This window comes from Meriones unguiculatus, chromosome 14, assembly GCF_030254825.1.
Source record: "Meriones unguiculatus strain TT.TT164.6M chromosome 14, Bangor_MerUng_6.1, whole genome shotgun sequence".
In the NCBI taxonomy this organism is placed as follows: domain Eukaryota; kingdom Metazoa; phylum Chordata; class Mammalia; order Rodentia; family Muridae; genus Meriones; species Meriones unguiculatus.
In genome coordinates this window covers 87,959,691-87,975,856 of record NC_083361.1, presented here as the reverse complement: position 1 = coordinate 87,975,856, position 16,166 = coordinate 87,959,691, and the positions used below count along the sequence as shown (strand labels likewise).

Here is a 16,166-nt window from a genome sequence, read left to right as displayed (position 1 = left end):
AGGCCATGTTTGGTTGATATCCCCGGAAGGCTAGCTCTTTGCTGAAGGAAACAGAAGAGGAATAGACCTGTGGAGAGGGAGGTGGGTGGGGAGGAACTGGGAGGAGTAAATGGAGGGGAAACTGTGGCTGGGATGTAGTGTGTGAGAGAAGAATAAAAAAAAAACAGAAGAAGCAAACAAACAAACAAACAAAAAATGATTTGGACTTAGTTCCAATGAATATATGAACAAAACATTTAACTTCCATTCCTAAGGCTCAGGAAACATTTGAGAAGAGGGGACAGAAAGATTATAAGAGCCAAAGGCTCAGAGATGGCTGTAAGGCTGTGTCTCCTGGGCGTGTCAGAAGCTATACCCATAAATTCTCCTAAACATGAGCTAAGCAGAGAACGATTACCATGCCTCCATGTACAGAGTCAACCCCATGAAGCCTTATCCCAACTGAAGAGCTGTAGGCAAGTAGGCAATGCTGAGAGCTGGAGGAATCATTTTCCACAGGGAAGACCACACCAATCGGTTATCCAATACCCAGTGTCAGCCTTGAAAAAATACAAGTAACTAACACAGGCTGAATAGGTTATATATAGGAACATGTGTGTACATGTAAATATACTTATGTATACAATAACAATTAATGAAAAGAGTCCACGCACTTGAAAGAGAGCTGATGAAAGAGAGCAAATGAGGATATGGGTAGATGGGAGGTTTGGGAGGGTGAGGGAGAAATGCTATTGTTGCAGGGTGGTTGATCCCATTGTGAACTCCAAAATTCTGAACTGGAAAAACCTGTTTCTTGTTTGGTGTGGCTTAGCCCCAACACACACCTTTAACCCAAGAGTTTTCTGTTTACTGTAAAAAGGTACCTGTGGTGTGACTTAGCCCTAGCACACATCTTTAATCCAGGATTAAATGAAGTTAACTCTAGGTCAAGAGGCTTAGCAAGCAACCAACTGACAGGGAGTGAGCAGAAGGAAGAGACATTGGAAAAAGGCTATTTAAGACAGCATGGAGAATAAGAAGGGGCTTCTGACTTTTTTCTGGGACTTAAGCTAAGTAGGAAGGGCTTTTTATCTTCCAGGATATCCATAGAGTAGGAAGGTCAGCTGGGTGCTTTCTCTTCCTCTCTGAGTTAGCAAGTTTTCACTCCAGCATCTGGCTTCTGAGTCTTCATAATTAAAAGCAAACAATTAGGATTTTCTTTCTTTATAACAACATGCTGTAAATATATTATAGTCTTAAAAAAGAAAGAAAATTTTTAAAAGATTTAACATTCTATCAATATAGTTGTAACATAGATGGCAAAGGAGCTCAGGAGGCTTCATTCCTTCCCAAGAGGTTATTGGAAATTAATCGTTGTTGGGAAAAGGGACGTCATTTTCTTCAGTGGGATAACCACAGATAAGGTGTTCTCGCTCAATTAAATTACCTCCTACTGATCGAAGTATCAAAGCAGAGGCTGAGACACATAGCCAAACTTTAGGCAGAGTGCAGGGAATCTTATGAAAGAAGGGGGAGATAGAACTGGAGGGGACAGGAGCTCTGAAAGGAGACCAAAAGAGACAAAAAAAAAAGAAAAAGAAAGAAAGAAAGAAAGACAGAAAGAAAAGAAAAAAGAAAGAAAAAGAAAAAAAAACTGAGCCCTGGGGGTTCTGCAGAGACTGATACCCCAACCAAGGACAATGCACAGAGAGGACCTAAAACCCTGACTCAGATGTAGCCCATAGACTTGGTATCCAAGAGGGGTCCCCCGTAAAGAGAGCAGGGGCTGTCTCTGGTGTGAACTCAGTGACAGGCTCTCTGATCTCCTCCCCCTTAGGGTACAGACTTGCCAGACAACAGAGGAAAACAATGCAGCCAGTCCTGATGAGACCTGATAGGCTAGGGTCAGAGTGAAGGAAGAAGGACCTCCCCTATCAGTGGACTTAGGGAGGGGCATGGGAGGAGAAGAGGAAGGGAGGGTAAAATTGGGAAGAGTTGAGGGAAGGGGCTACAGCTGGGATACAAAGTGAATAAACTGTAATTAATAAAAAACAAATTTAAAAAAATCAAATTTACTATTTCCTACTTCTTACATAAGATTCCCTGCACTTTGCCCAACAGTTGGCCATAAGTCTCAGTGTCTGCTTTGATAGTCTGCAGGGCAGAGCCTTTCAGAGGCCCTCTGTGGCAGGTTCCTAGGTTGTTTCCTGTTTTCTTCTTCTTCTGATGTCTATCCTCTTTGCCTTTCGGGATGGGGATTGAGTGTTTTAGTCAGGGTCCTCTCTATTAATTAGTTTCTTTAGATGTACAGGTTTTAGTAGCTTTATCCTATGTTATATGTCTATATGAGTGAGTATATACCGTGTGTGTCCTTCTGCTTCTGGGACAGCTCACTCAGGATGATCCTTTCCAGGTCCCACCATTTACCTGCAAATTTCATGATTTCTTTATTTTTCATTGCAACAGAACCAGAAAATTTGAACACAGGGGTCTTTCCAGAGACTCATACTCCAACCAAGTACCATGCATGGAGATAACCTAGAACACCTGCACAGATGTAGTCCATGGCAGTGTAGTGTCCAAGTGGGTTACATAGTAATGGGAAGAGAGACTGCCTCTGACATAATCTGATAGGCCTGTTCTTTGATCACCTCCCCCTGAGGGGGGAGCAGCCTTACCAGGCCACAGAAGATGACAATGAAGCCACTCCTGATGTGATCTGATAGACTAAGATTAGAAAGAAGGAGAGGAGGACCTCCCCTACCAGTGGACTTGGGGAGGGGCATTCGTGAAGAAGGGGGGGGGGAAGGTGGGACTGGGAGGGGAGGAGGGAGGGGCTTATGGGGGGATACAGAGTGAATAAACTGTAATTAATAAAAAAACTAATGTGTTCATCAAAATAATAATAATAATGCAGCATGCTTAAAAAAAGCTGGCACTCAGTAAATTCCTTCATAACTTCTATCCTCTGAATAATAGCCTTTACTTGATATTTCCTTTAATATATATTTACCCAACTTCTCTTTATCAGGAAGAAATGCTAGGCAGAGTGTCATGTTCAGAGTCATCTTCTTGTGTAATTTACCACCCAGGACATCCCTGAATAAAGTACAGTCTTCAATCAAAGCCAGGTTGCACTTTGTTTGTATGAACAGGACTGTGTCAGAATATAGCTGCAGACATGCTCTACCGTGGCGTTTGTGCCTACTTTTGCGCCATAACAGATTTGAAGAAAGAGTGAATCTTACACAAAGTATAAGATTTTCACTAAATGTACTATGTAGAGTTGTAAATGCACAGATGATTCATCTTTTTCTTCAGGCTAGAACCAAGATGATAACTCTGCTAAATTAGCAAAGATAATATAAGAATAAATTACTATCGTCCTTCAGTACGTGCTTTTCTCTACTATGAGCTACCATCACTGAAATGACTTAACACTGAGATAAATGGACTGTGTGATGGGTTAATGAGAAAACAGCAAACTTTATTGTAACTTATTTATCATGCTAATGTTACCTTAATAGATTCTACTTCCAAGAAAATACTTTGTATTTAGTAAATAATTGTCTCTGAATATGTCATGTTCTAATATTTTGAATGTCAGAAGTACTAATAAAATATTAAGTAGGATCATTATATGTTGCAAAATATTATTTATAATAAAAGATTATTTTACTGCAATTTATTATTGAATTAAATTATAATATCATACAAGTGCAAATAATCACCCATGCCTTGGCTGTTATAATCCACAGAGAGCAGATAAACTTCACTACACAGAAAATATGACCCGCCCTCTCATGCTGGCTTCAAGGAACATCTCTTCCCATCCTCTGTTCTTCATCTTGCTTGGAATCCCAGGGATGGAGAACTATCAGTTTTGGGTTGCCTTTCCATTCTGTGTCATGTATGCTGTGGCTGTGACTGGAAATATCACCATCCTACACATAATCTGAATTGACCACACCCTGCATGAGCCCATGTACCTCTTCCTGGCCTTACTGGCTATCACTAACCTGGTCCTGTCCTCTTCCACACAGCCTAAAATGCTGGCCATACTCTGGTTTCACGATCATGAGATTGAATACCACGCCTGCCTCATCCAGGTGTTCTTCATACATGCCTTTTCTTCTGTGGAGTCTGGGGTGCTCATGGCCATGGCCTTGGACCGCTACGTGGCTATCTGCTCTCCCCTCCGACATTCCAGCATCCTGACCACAGCTGTAGTCATCAAGCTGGGGGCAGCTGTCATGGTGAGAGGGCTGCTGTGGGTGAGCCCCTTCTGCTTCATGATCTCCAGGATGCCCTTCTGCCCCAACAATGTCATTCCCCAGTCCTACTGTGAGCACATGGCTGTGCTCAAGCTGGTGTGTGTGGATACCAGAGTCAACCGTGGATATGGGCTCTTCGTGGCATTTTCTGTGGTTGGTTTTGATATAATTGTCATCAGTGTATCTTATGTGATGATTCTGAGAGCTAAGGTTGCCTTCAGGTTGAAACCCACCTCAAAGTTTTTGGGATATGTGCTTCCTATAGTGGTATCATCTTAACCTTATATGTTCCAGCAATTTTCACCTTCCTTACCCACCACGTGCCCCAAGTTGTGCACATCATGTTTGCTAATGTCTACCTGCTGGTTCCTCCCATGCTCAACCCCATCACATATGGAGTTAGAACCAGACAGATGAGGGACAGGGATATTCATGGGTTTTGTGGAAAATGCCCTTTAACCAGGGATCACAATTTCCCTAGTCTTCAGTTACCCACACTGACATGACACAGATGAGAAACTCTCCAGGCAATTTCCTACCATCACAGCCATCCACCTGATAACAACAACCTACAGACTGAAAACCTTCCAGAACAAGGAAGGATGCAGTCTGTGGTACCACATCCAGGCATCTGAGACACAGACTTAGTTGATGTATATTCTTCATGAAAGAATTTGCTAGTCATTTATTAAATCAGTAAATATTTTACCAGATAGCCATGGTTTAAATAGATGGTAATACAGTTTGAAAAGAACCTAGACGTTTCATTAAATAGTTAAAAATATACATATGTCTTCCATCTGGGAATCTCTTTATTAAAAATATTTTTAAATAGACATGTTTAAAGTCTTGCCTGAATCTTAATCTATAAAATAAAACAAAATTATTCAACCCGTCCTGTAGGAAAGTGGTGTGATGGCACATAAGAATGACCACAACAGCAGGGAACCAGAGGAAGGAGGCCAGCCTGGACTACATGGAAACTTTATTGCAGCAAAATAAAGCCAATAGAGAGGAAAGGAAAACAGATGTGAATGGAAGGAAGGAAGATGGATAGAAGAACAGAAGAGGGAAGAGGAAGACAGGGAGACTGAGAAAGAAAAAAAACAGGGAAGAAAGAAGAAACGAGAGAGGAAAATAAATAAAACCAAATGAAGAACAGTAATTGGGTACTAGTTTAATTGTATGAAGATGTGAAGAATTATCAATATGTTATTAAGTTTTAGAGAAAACCTATTTAATTCCCATAATTTTCCATACTAACTATAATATGAATGTACATGTACAGAAGTGTATTTAATAAAGATACCTAAATGCTAATAATACTCACTGTTATTAATAAGACTTGGAGCCTTCTAGTTTTCTTTTTCACAATAATGCTTTTCAAAATGTATCATCAGAACCTGAAGTTTAATTTTCTTATGTAAAAAATAATTAAGATAACATTTCCATGACCCTGGGTTCATAGATACACAAAAATTCTTACTAATAATAAATTATAAAAATATTTATTATAAAAGTTCTTTGATATATGTTTGATATATGTACAGTTTTGTTACTGATTAAAGACAAGAAAAATTTGTATACTAATAAAGAACACAGTTTAAGGCTTTGGCAGTACTGAAAGGAATTGTAGGCTGAGGGGCGCCACAGAGGAATGTTATGTGACGGGGCTGTGACATTTGAGGGGACATTGGGAATCCCAGCTCATTATTTCTCTTTGCCTCTGAGCTGGCCTGAGGTGACCAGGCCTCCAGCAGACACTCCTGCCATGATGAAAGCTACATAGCCAAGTGAGCAGACCTGAGCTCTATGTCCACCTGCAAAGCAGGGCTCTCTTCCTCCTTGGTTGTAGCTCAGGTGACTTGTTACAATAATGAAGATCTGATTAAAATAAAACAATCATACACAAAAGCATGGAATTTTAGGTGTGTATTATTTCTTTCATTAGCTGGAAGACCAAGAGAAAACAATTCATTCACGCATGGTCAGAAACATCGCAGTGGCTATCAAACGCAAGAACGTCACACTGAGCGGTGACAGTGATTTGAACATCCATAGATGGGGATCTAGAGCCGTGCACTGGGATCAGATCCATAGTAGCTCTATTCAAAACAAGTAAAATAAGGACCAATACAAAATGCTCATCAACTGCCGGACAGGAAAATGCATCATTATCAATACATTCAACATGAGGGAATTACACTCAATTTCTATAACCACTGGACCTGTTGATAGGTCATGGTGATTCTATCCTGTCCCTATGCTTGCAGGTGTCAAAAGGCCAGTAGGTAAGAAAGATTCAATAACCAAGGTTACACACAAAAATCAACAGTTCCCTCAGCTACATTTGGCCCTGAGATCATAACTTATATTCATCACTAGCCTCCTTTATTAGATTTTTGCTGGATCTCTTTCTATTGTGACAATTTAGAAGGGCAAACAGGATCGACATCAGAAGTGGGAGAAGACAGAGAACAGGACAGGAGGACCTCTGAAAGGCCCTACCCAGCCTGGTGTCGAAGCAGATGCTGAGCGTTTTCCTGTGTTCTATTACGTTTTTGTTTATGTTGTTGTTGCTGTTTCCCTTAGTTTTGTGGAATGAATTTGTACTATAAAATCTATTCTTTTAATAAATTATTGACATGCTCAATACATTGTTATTAACCACAGAAAATGTGTTGCATCCCATATCTTTGGTTTGTTGATCTGGTATGACTGGAAATATACACATATTTAACAAAACTTCCATTTCTCTAAAGTTTTACTTTTATTCGATATTCATTAGCAATAGAGTGCCCCCAGTGAATCTCCTGAATCCAGATATAAAGCTCTCTGACCCCAATGACATAGCAACAACCTTAGTTTTTAGTGGTAGTACATAATGAATCAATTGTCACAATAGAGTTGAACAGAGACAATTTCATAAAAAACAGGATCTTTTTTATTTTTATTTTATTAACTACAGTTTATTCACTTTATATCCTCCCTGTAGCTTCCTCCCTCCTCCCCTCCCAGCCACACCTTCCCTCCCTCTATCTCACCCATGGCCCTCCCTGAGTCCACTGATAGGGGAGGTCCTCCTCCCCTTTTCTCTGATCCTAGTCTATCAGGTCTTATCAGGAGTGGCTGTATTGTCTTCCTTTGTCGCCTGGTAAGACTGCCCCCTCCTCAGGGAGAGGTGATCAAAGAACAAGCCAATCAGTTCTTGTCAGAGACAGTCCCTGTTCCTATTACTATGGAACCCACTTGGACACTGAAATGTCATTGGCTACCTCTGTGCAGGGGTTCCAGGCCATCTCCATGAGTGGTCCTTGGCTGGAGTATCAGTCTAAGAAAAGACCCCTGTGCCCAGACTTTTTGGATCTGTTGCTCTCCTTGTGGAGCTCCTGTCCTCTCCAGGTCTTACTGTCTCCCACTCTGCCCAAAGTTTGGCTGTGAGTCTCAGCATCTGCCTCGATACCCTGCAGGGTAGAGCCTTTCAGAGGCCCTCTGTGGTAGGCTCCTGTCCTGTTCCGTTTTCTCCCTCCTCCCATATCCATCCTCTTTGCCCTTCTGAATGGAGATTGAGCATCTTAGCCAGTGTCCTCCTTCTTGATTAGCTTCCTTAGTTATACAGATTTTAGTATGTTTATCCTATGTTATATGTCTAATATCCACTTATGAGTGAGTATATACCCTAGAAACAGGATTGTAAACTGTTGTGTAGTTTTAAACTCTTAGTCAAAGTCATTAGATGTCTTCTAGTCAAAACCACCTATCAGGAGAGTCCTCTGCCTTCCAGAAATGGGCTTCATTTAGTTTCTATAGTATCACCATTTTCTAGAAGCACTTCATGAAAAAGAGCTCACTGTGGTATATGATGATGACATGGGACCATTTGCATCCATATCCTGAGGGTGGAAGAAACATTTAAATGTCAAGTGTATCAAATTAAGGGAACATAAATAGGGTGAAACAAAGAAAAGCCAAACAACCAAACCTTCAGTCAAAGAAAACAGCATCTGTGGACTCCTCAAGAGAAGTTCAATGATATGCCACTTTTCAGCCTCCCTTAAAATGTCAAACCCTCAGGAAATGGGAGATGAAGACAGGTATATGACATTAGTAAACTTCTCAAGGCTTTCCTATTACTTTAAAAGTTTTAAAATGTGTTCAAAAGGGAAAAAACTGTTTTGCCAAGGAAATACCCAATGCCACTTATCACCCAGCAAAGCATACTAAAGACATTTAATAGATGCCATGTCTTTTAAGGCAGTGATTACAATGATTCTAGGAATTAAATTATCTAAATTGAAGAAAGAAGTTTACTAAAGGCCAAAAACAACAAGGATTACAAAATCACTGATCATAGGAGTAACAAAAATAATTTCATAAAAATTATACTACACATGCCTTTCCTATTGGCCATCAGGGGCAGAACCATATTCTTTAATGTAACACTTAAAAACTAATCAAGATTAAAAATTTATGTTACTAGGCTAAGAAACAATAAAATCCTTTATATATAATTTAGAATCTTCATAAAATTCTCATGCTTGTTATATTAAAGAATTGCTTATTCTGACAATTATTGTTTTAGGAATCTCATCTAATATTAAAATTTAGCTAATGACAGAAGATGATATAAACTATTAGATTTTAAGAATGTTAATAATTCTCAATCTGTGACAATTGAGGAAAAATAAAATATTCAAAACTAATTACAAAAATTCTCAATAGTAACTTAAATATATTTTTGCACTCATTGTCCTATGATTTGGTAGAAATCCATTATTCAAAACTAATTCTACAAAATTATGTGCTTATTGCTCATTATTCATGCGCTGAATGTTACTCACCGCCTGTTGCACTTTCCTGACCACACCTCCCTAGACAAACCACACACAAACCCCAGCCCTCAACATTTAGAGAGTGATGTCAAGCCAGTACAGCGTGCCTAACGCACCCTGCCGTCAGTAAGGCACTTCGCCTTCAGAAAAGTAACAGGAAATTTCTCAGACTCCTGTGTCTGTGTTTAAACTTCCTTTTGATCAAAATAGCATTTATTTCCCTTTTTGGGATGCCATCCTGTTTAGCCAGGTAAGCAGGATTTGTTAATGTATATAACCTTTGACCCAACTCTGCAGCACCATTCAAACTGATTGCACCATACAGAAATAGTTTATTTGGTTTCACACTTCATATATTTTACCATTTGGCTTCATTTTTCTGTCTTAGAAGACTCCGTGGGTTCCCAAGTAAGGGGAGCATAGGCTGCCTCTGACATGAACTCAATTGCCTGTTCTTTGATCACTTGCTCCTGGGGATGTGGCCTTGCCAACCCACAGAGGAAGAGGATCCAAGCAGTCCTGATAACACTTGATAAGCTATGGGATGGCAGAGGAGAACCCCCCCCCCTTTCAGTGGACTAGAGGAAGGGGATAGGAGGGAAGAGTGAGGGAAGGTGGGGCTGGAAAGAGTTGAGGGAGGAAGCTTCAATCAGAATACATAATGAATAAATTGTAGAAAAATCAATCAAACATCAATAAACAAAATAACCCAATTAAAAATGGGACACAGACTAAAGAGAGAGTTCTCAACAGAGGAATCTCAAATGGTGGAGAAGCACTTAGAGAAATGAAGGCAGGTGGGATTGGGAGGAGATGAGAGAGGCAGCCACAGCCAGGATATAAATTGAATAAATTGTAATAAATGATAACAATAATTTTTAATTAACTTTTTATTTCTTTATATTAATTACAGTTTATTTACTTTGTATCCCAGCTGTAGCCCCCTACCTCATTCTCTCCAAATCCCACCCTCCCTTCCTCATCTCCTCCCTGCCCCTCTAAGTCCACTGATAGGGGAGGTCCTCCTCTCCTTCCATTTGACCCTAGTTTATCAGATCTCACCAGGACTAACTGCAATGTCCTCCTCTGTGGCCTAGCTAGGCTGCTCCTCCCATGGGGGTTGGGAAGGGGGTCAAAGAGCTAGCCACAGAGTTCATGCCAGAGACAGTCCCTGTTCCCCTTACTAGGGCATCCATTAGGATACGGAGCTGCCATGGGCTACGTCTGAGCAGGGGTTCTAGCATCCAAGCATGGTCCCTGGTTGGAGAATCAGTCTCAGACAAGCCCCTGTGCCCAGATACATTTGGTCCTTGTGGAGCTCCTGTAGCAGATTTATTCATAATAGCCAGAGTTAGGACAGTGTGGAATCCATTGTAGAAAATTATATTTTCTTTGCAAGGGGGTATCAATTAATTACCCAGAATAATAAGCCAACACAAAACTAATGATGTAGACCTTTTTTTTCTTTTATTGCTTCATTTCAGCATTCTGTTTTTGCTGTTGGTGGTGGTGTTTTTCTATTGGTCCATTGCTTGTATATTTTTGTTTTTCTGCATGCCTGTGTGAGCATGTGCATGTTTTCTTGATTATTGTTTTTGTTGTTGTTTGGGTTTTGTATGTTTGTTATGAAAGAGAGAAAAAAAAAGGAGGAGTTGAGTGAGTGGGGATATTGGGAAGATCTGGGAGGAATCAGAGGGGGGAAAATGTGTTCAGAGTATATTGTATGAAAAAATTCAATTAAAAATAACTTCCAAAAAGAGTGAGGAAAAGTTAATGCAACGGACACTATGGGTAGCAGACAGTTTGTCAAACGCCACGTTTGTTTGTACCGAAAGGTAAATAAGAGGTATTCCTTGGCTTGGCCTAAATAATAAAGATTACGTAAGATAACCCAAAACTACTTAGCCTTAACCACTCACTGAACAGAATTTAATTAGCATAAAATCCTTGCATAAAAGTAATTTTTTCTGAAAGTCTCTTCCACTTGAGTTCCCAAGCTGCCAAACCTCTCATATTGAAAGAGCAACTCTCAGGGGAGCCATTGACTTTGTCTCTCTAACATACTGCTTGCTTCTAAATCTTGGGGATTCGTCTCATTTTAGCAGATATTTAATGCATACATACCATGAAACTGCAATGTATACATGCTATGTGGCTGCTGTAACTATAACCCCTTCAAAGTTTCTGTTACCCCAGTTATTCACTTAACAGGATGACAGACAAAAAACACAGAATGTGTAAGGAGAAATATTCAGTCCTCATTTAAATGCTGCATTCATCACTAGAGTAGGACTTCAATTTCTAGACTCTACTCAGCAGGGAATCAAAGCAGATGCTCAGACTCATAGCCAAACTTTGGGCAGAGTGCAGGGAATCTTATGAAAGAAGGGGGAGACAGAAAGACCTGGAGGGGACAGGAACTCCATAAGGAGAGCAACAGAACCAAGAAATCTGGGCCCAGGAGTCTTTTCTGAGACTGATACTCTAACCAAGGGCCATGCATGGAGAGGACATAGATCCCCTTTACAGATGTAGCCCATAGCAACTCAGTGTCCAAGAGGGTTTCCTAGTAAGAGGAAAAGGGTCTGTCTCTGACATGAGCTCAGTGGCTGGGTCTTTGATGACCTCCCCTGATGGGAGAGCAGCCTTACTAGGCCACAGAGAAAGACAATGCAGCCACTCCTGATGAGACCTGATAGGCTAGGGTCAGAGGGAAGGGGAGGAGGAGCGCTCCTATCAGATTACTAGGGGGAGAAGATAAAGGGTGGGATTGAGAGGAGACAAAGAAGGGGGCCACAGCTGGGATACAAAGTGAATAAATTGTAATAAATAATAATAAAAAAAATTTTAAAGTTGTGAATATAACATATGTGTTAGAAAAGTATGTGATCCAAAAATTAGTGTGTTTGTAATGGAAACCATCACTACTACCCAATTTTAGAACATTTTCCATCATCCAAAATAGTTTCCTGGTTGCTGTCCAGCTCCCACCCCAGAGAGACACAAATACTAACCTGCTTTCTGTCTTCAAAACAAGTTTCCTTTCAAGACTAGGATCACAGCTCAGCAGGTAAGAGGGTTGGCTGGTCAAGACTAAGGACCCAAGTCTGAACCCCAAATACCCACGTACAAGATCAGGGATGGGAGCTGGACGGTGGGTCAGGACCACTGAGGCTTGCTAGTCACCAGCCTAGCTGCAGCTTCAGACCCTACGTCATAGGACTAAACTGAGAAATGACAGAGCAGGACGCCTGTGACCTCCTCTTGTCTCTGAGCATGCACAAGCATATACACCTGCACACACACGGCACACGTGTGTCATACGCCCAGTTTTTTCTTCTCTTTTATGCTTATGTGATTCAAATGGGATCACGCTGTGTGGAACCTTCCACCTGGGGCTCTTTGCATAATGTGTCTGAGGGGCATCCATGCGGCAGTAATGTCAGTGTTCCTTTTCCTTTGTTGTCCTAACACTAGTCCATCGTACAGAGGCTTCACAACCTGTCCACCAGGCGATCAGACTTGGGTTGTTTCCAGTTTGGGGCTATAAGCGCAAGCAATGCCATTGGGAACACCCGTGTATGCTTGTGTACACATCTGCCTCCATTTGTCTTTGAAAAGTGTCCAGACGTAAAATGTCTGAGTCCTGCGGTGAGTCTATGGTAGGACATTTAGAAAATTGCGTTGTCTTTTTTTAAGGACAATGTACTCTCACATGCTAGCAGTCCTGCCAGGTGTCTCCAGTTTCTCCACGCGCTGTCAGAAACAGATTTTCTTCCTTGCCTTCTTCTCAGTTCTAGTCATTCGAGTACATAAGTAGTCATTTTTATCTTTTTTATTTATTTTTAAATTTATTATAATTTATTCACTTTGTATCCCAGCTGTAGACCCCTTCCTCATTCCCTCCCAAACCTACCTTCCCTCCCTCATCTCCTCCCATGCCCCTCCCCAATCCAGTGATAGGGGAGATCCTCTTCCCCTTCCCTCTGACCCTAGCCTATCAGTTCTCATCAGGACCAGCTGCACTGTCTTCCTCTGTGGCCTGGTAAGGCTGTTCCACCCTCAGGGGGAGGTGATCAGAGAGCAGGCCACTGAATTCATGTCAGAGACAGCCCCTGTTCCCCTTACTAGGGAACACACTTGGACACTGAGCTACCTTGGGCTACATCTGTGCAGGGGTTCTAGGTTATCTCCATGCATGGTCCTTGGTTGGAATATCAGTCTCAGAAAAAAAAACCCTCGGCCAAGATTTCTTGGTTCTGTTGCTCTCCTTGTGGAGCTCCTGTCTCCTCCATCTTTCAACCCTACACTTCTTGTAAGCAAGGCAAAATTTTGGTCTAAGGTTTTATGGGTAGTGTCCCCCTCCCTCCACTGGAAGTTCCACTTGGCTGCAGAAGGTGACCACTTTGGGCTCCTAAACCCCATCTGCTAGGAGTCTCAGATGGGGTCATTCCCGTAGACTCCTGCGAGACTCCCTCGTTCCAGAGATGCCCCCCACCTATTTCCATCCTCTCTCCCCATCCTCCCCAGACATGGGTGTCAGAAATGTAAGAAACTGTGAGCATCCCAGCATAAGTACTGAGAGCTGAACTATAGCCCTCTGCAAAGGCAGCAAACACTTTTTAAAAGGATCAAGTTTTAATTAAAACTAAATTATTGCTGACTATATAAAATAATAAATAATAAATGTGAAATAAATTTAGCTGAATAGATTTAAATTAGTTCAAACCTAATTAAATAGCTGAGCTTTCTGATAGATCTACATATAATTTTGGATGAAAAACTCCCAACAAAATAGCATCATTTGCATGGTTCCACTCATATCAAGCTCAAAAATAGGAATTGATAATTATGGCAATATAAATCAAAAGAAAGGTGACAGATAAAGTAGACAATGGACAGGGTAAGGCATTAGAAAGCCTTCTGTAATATCCTCTTAACTGATGTCACAAGTAGTTACTGGGAACATAATAGATGTCAAACTTACTTGAACCATGCCCTAAAGTTTTATGCAGTTTATTGAATGCCCGTCAGACTTCAACTAAAATAATTTTGAAATTCTAGATTTAAGAAGTCAAGATTCCGAATGACCATAGTGCCAATCTTCTATACCTCCACTTCTACTTTTCTCCTGACTGGCATCCCTGGACTAGAATGGGCTTATTCCTGGATCTCCGTCCCCTTCTGCTGCCTCTGTTTAACTGCACTGTCTGGAAATCCTTTGATCCTGTTCGTAGGCCCTACCGAGCAGACTCTCCAAGAGCCCACGTGCTATTTCCTCTCCACGGTGTCCACCACGACATTGTTTTGTGCAGCTCTCCTCTGGTGACCAGGCTGGGGACATTCTGCCTCACTGGGGAGATCAGCTTCGATGCTTGCTTGTCACGGATGTTCTTCGTTCGCCTCTTCACTTTCATGGAACCATCAGTGCTGCTGGCTATGGCCTTTTATGGTTTTGTGGCCACCTCAAACCCCTTGGGTTATGTTACCATCTTACCTCATGCAAGGATTGCACAAGTTGCTCTGCCAGTCATTACCAGGACAACTGTCCCTTTGACCCCACAAGTTCTGCTCCTCAAGCGTCTGTCATTCTGCATTAGCCATGTGCTCCATCACTCCTACTGCTTCCACCCCGGTGGGATGAAGCTCTCGTGCTCAGCCGCAAAGATCAACAGTGCATTTGGACTAACTGCAGCTGTTTCTGCTGCTGGAATGGACTCTATCCTACTCTCTATATCCTGGTCATTTGCTCGGTTCTCAGCATGGCATCCCCTGGAGAAAGGAAGAAGGCCTTCGGCACCTGCATTTCTCCTATCACTGCCCTGGCATCCTCTACATCCCCTTGATCAGCTTATCCGTTGTCCGCAGATTTGGAAAACATGCCCCACCCTGTGCCCGCTCTCATCGTGAACATGTACCTGCTGATCCCCTGTGCTGAAGCACATCGTCTACAGTGTGAAAACAAAGCAATTCAGAAAGCCGTTCTCAGACTTGCATGTTGCAAAGGACCTCACGCTCCACAATCATTAATCACATAAAGACATATTTCAAGACGAGAAGCACCTATCACACACGTAAGAGTTATGCAGATCTAGGTGTAATCCAGTCAAACAGATTCAAAATAATCATTCCTAATGCTATTTTTTTTCTTTGCCACCAGTACACTTATGCACATTCTCATTATGTCTCATTATTTTGTATTTTTAAACTTTTACTTAATTTTTATTTAAAATTTTCCTCATGCAAAATATTTTATTATGATTTCCTCTTCCCTGTCCCCTCTCAGATCCCAGCACCTCCCTATCTACCCAACTTTGTATTATTTCTCTCTATTCCTCACTCCAAAAAAATAAAAAATAAAATACAAAAATCAAAATAAACATAAATAAGACAAAAAAAATCAAAATAAAACAAAATAAAGCAAACACCCCACCCCACCCCCAAAAAATCATGAGTCTGTTTTGTGTTGGCCAACTGCTTCTAGGCATGAGGCCTGTCAAGGAGTGTGGTGAATGTACCTGGAGACTCTCCTTTGGTGAGAAATGACTTTCCCTTTTTCAAAAAGCATCAATTGCAAATGTTTCAAATTAATTTTCCAAGTACTCAGCTGGAAAGAAACTTAAAAAGCTTTAAAATAAAAGATCTGCTTTATCATTGTAGGAATTTTTTATTTTATTTTTTAAAAAGTGGTCACCATCTTGGAGTATAGATTACTTTGACCCAGAAGCCATGACTAAGGAGTCCAGAGATATGAGATCTCTGTCTGTGGAAATGGTGACAGAGCTATTGACACCATCCAGAAAGGAAGAGAGGAAGAGCACAGGACCTTCACTGAGGATTCCACGCATCGCTCCCTCCTGCCACACTCCAGGATGCAAATTATCTTAGGAAAGGCAAGAGTATCTAAGAACTAGAAGCTTAGTGGAGAGGAGAACCCCATGGTACAGTTCCCACACAATGAAGAACAGTGAAATACAGCACTTCAAATGGGCTGTGTTTACAGGAAATAGCCATTACAAGGGCATGAACACAGTGCTCACACGACTAACAGATTTCATAAGTAAGCTTTGCAGTGGGATAT

At 41.3% G+C, this 16,166-nt stretch overlaps 2 pseudogenes; both read left to right on the top strand.

The window, feature by feature from the left end:
- Positions 1–3,767: 3,767 nt before the first annotated feature.
- LOC132646992 (olfactory receptor 52R1-like) lies at positions 3,768–4,759 on the top strand (annotated as a pseudogene).
- Positions 4,760–14,171: 9,412 nt separating this feature from the next.
- Positions 14,172–15,115, top strand: LOC110566030 (olfactory receptor 51F2-like; annotated as a pseudogene).
- The last annotated feature ends 1,051 nt before the right edge of the window (positions 15,116–16,166 follow it).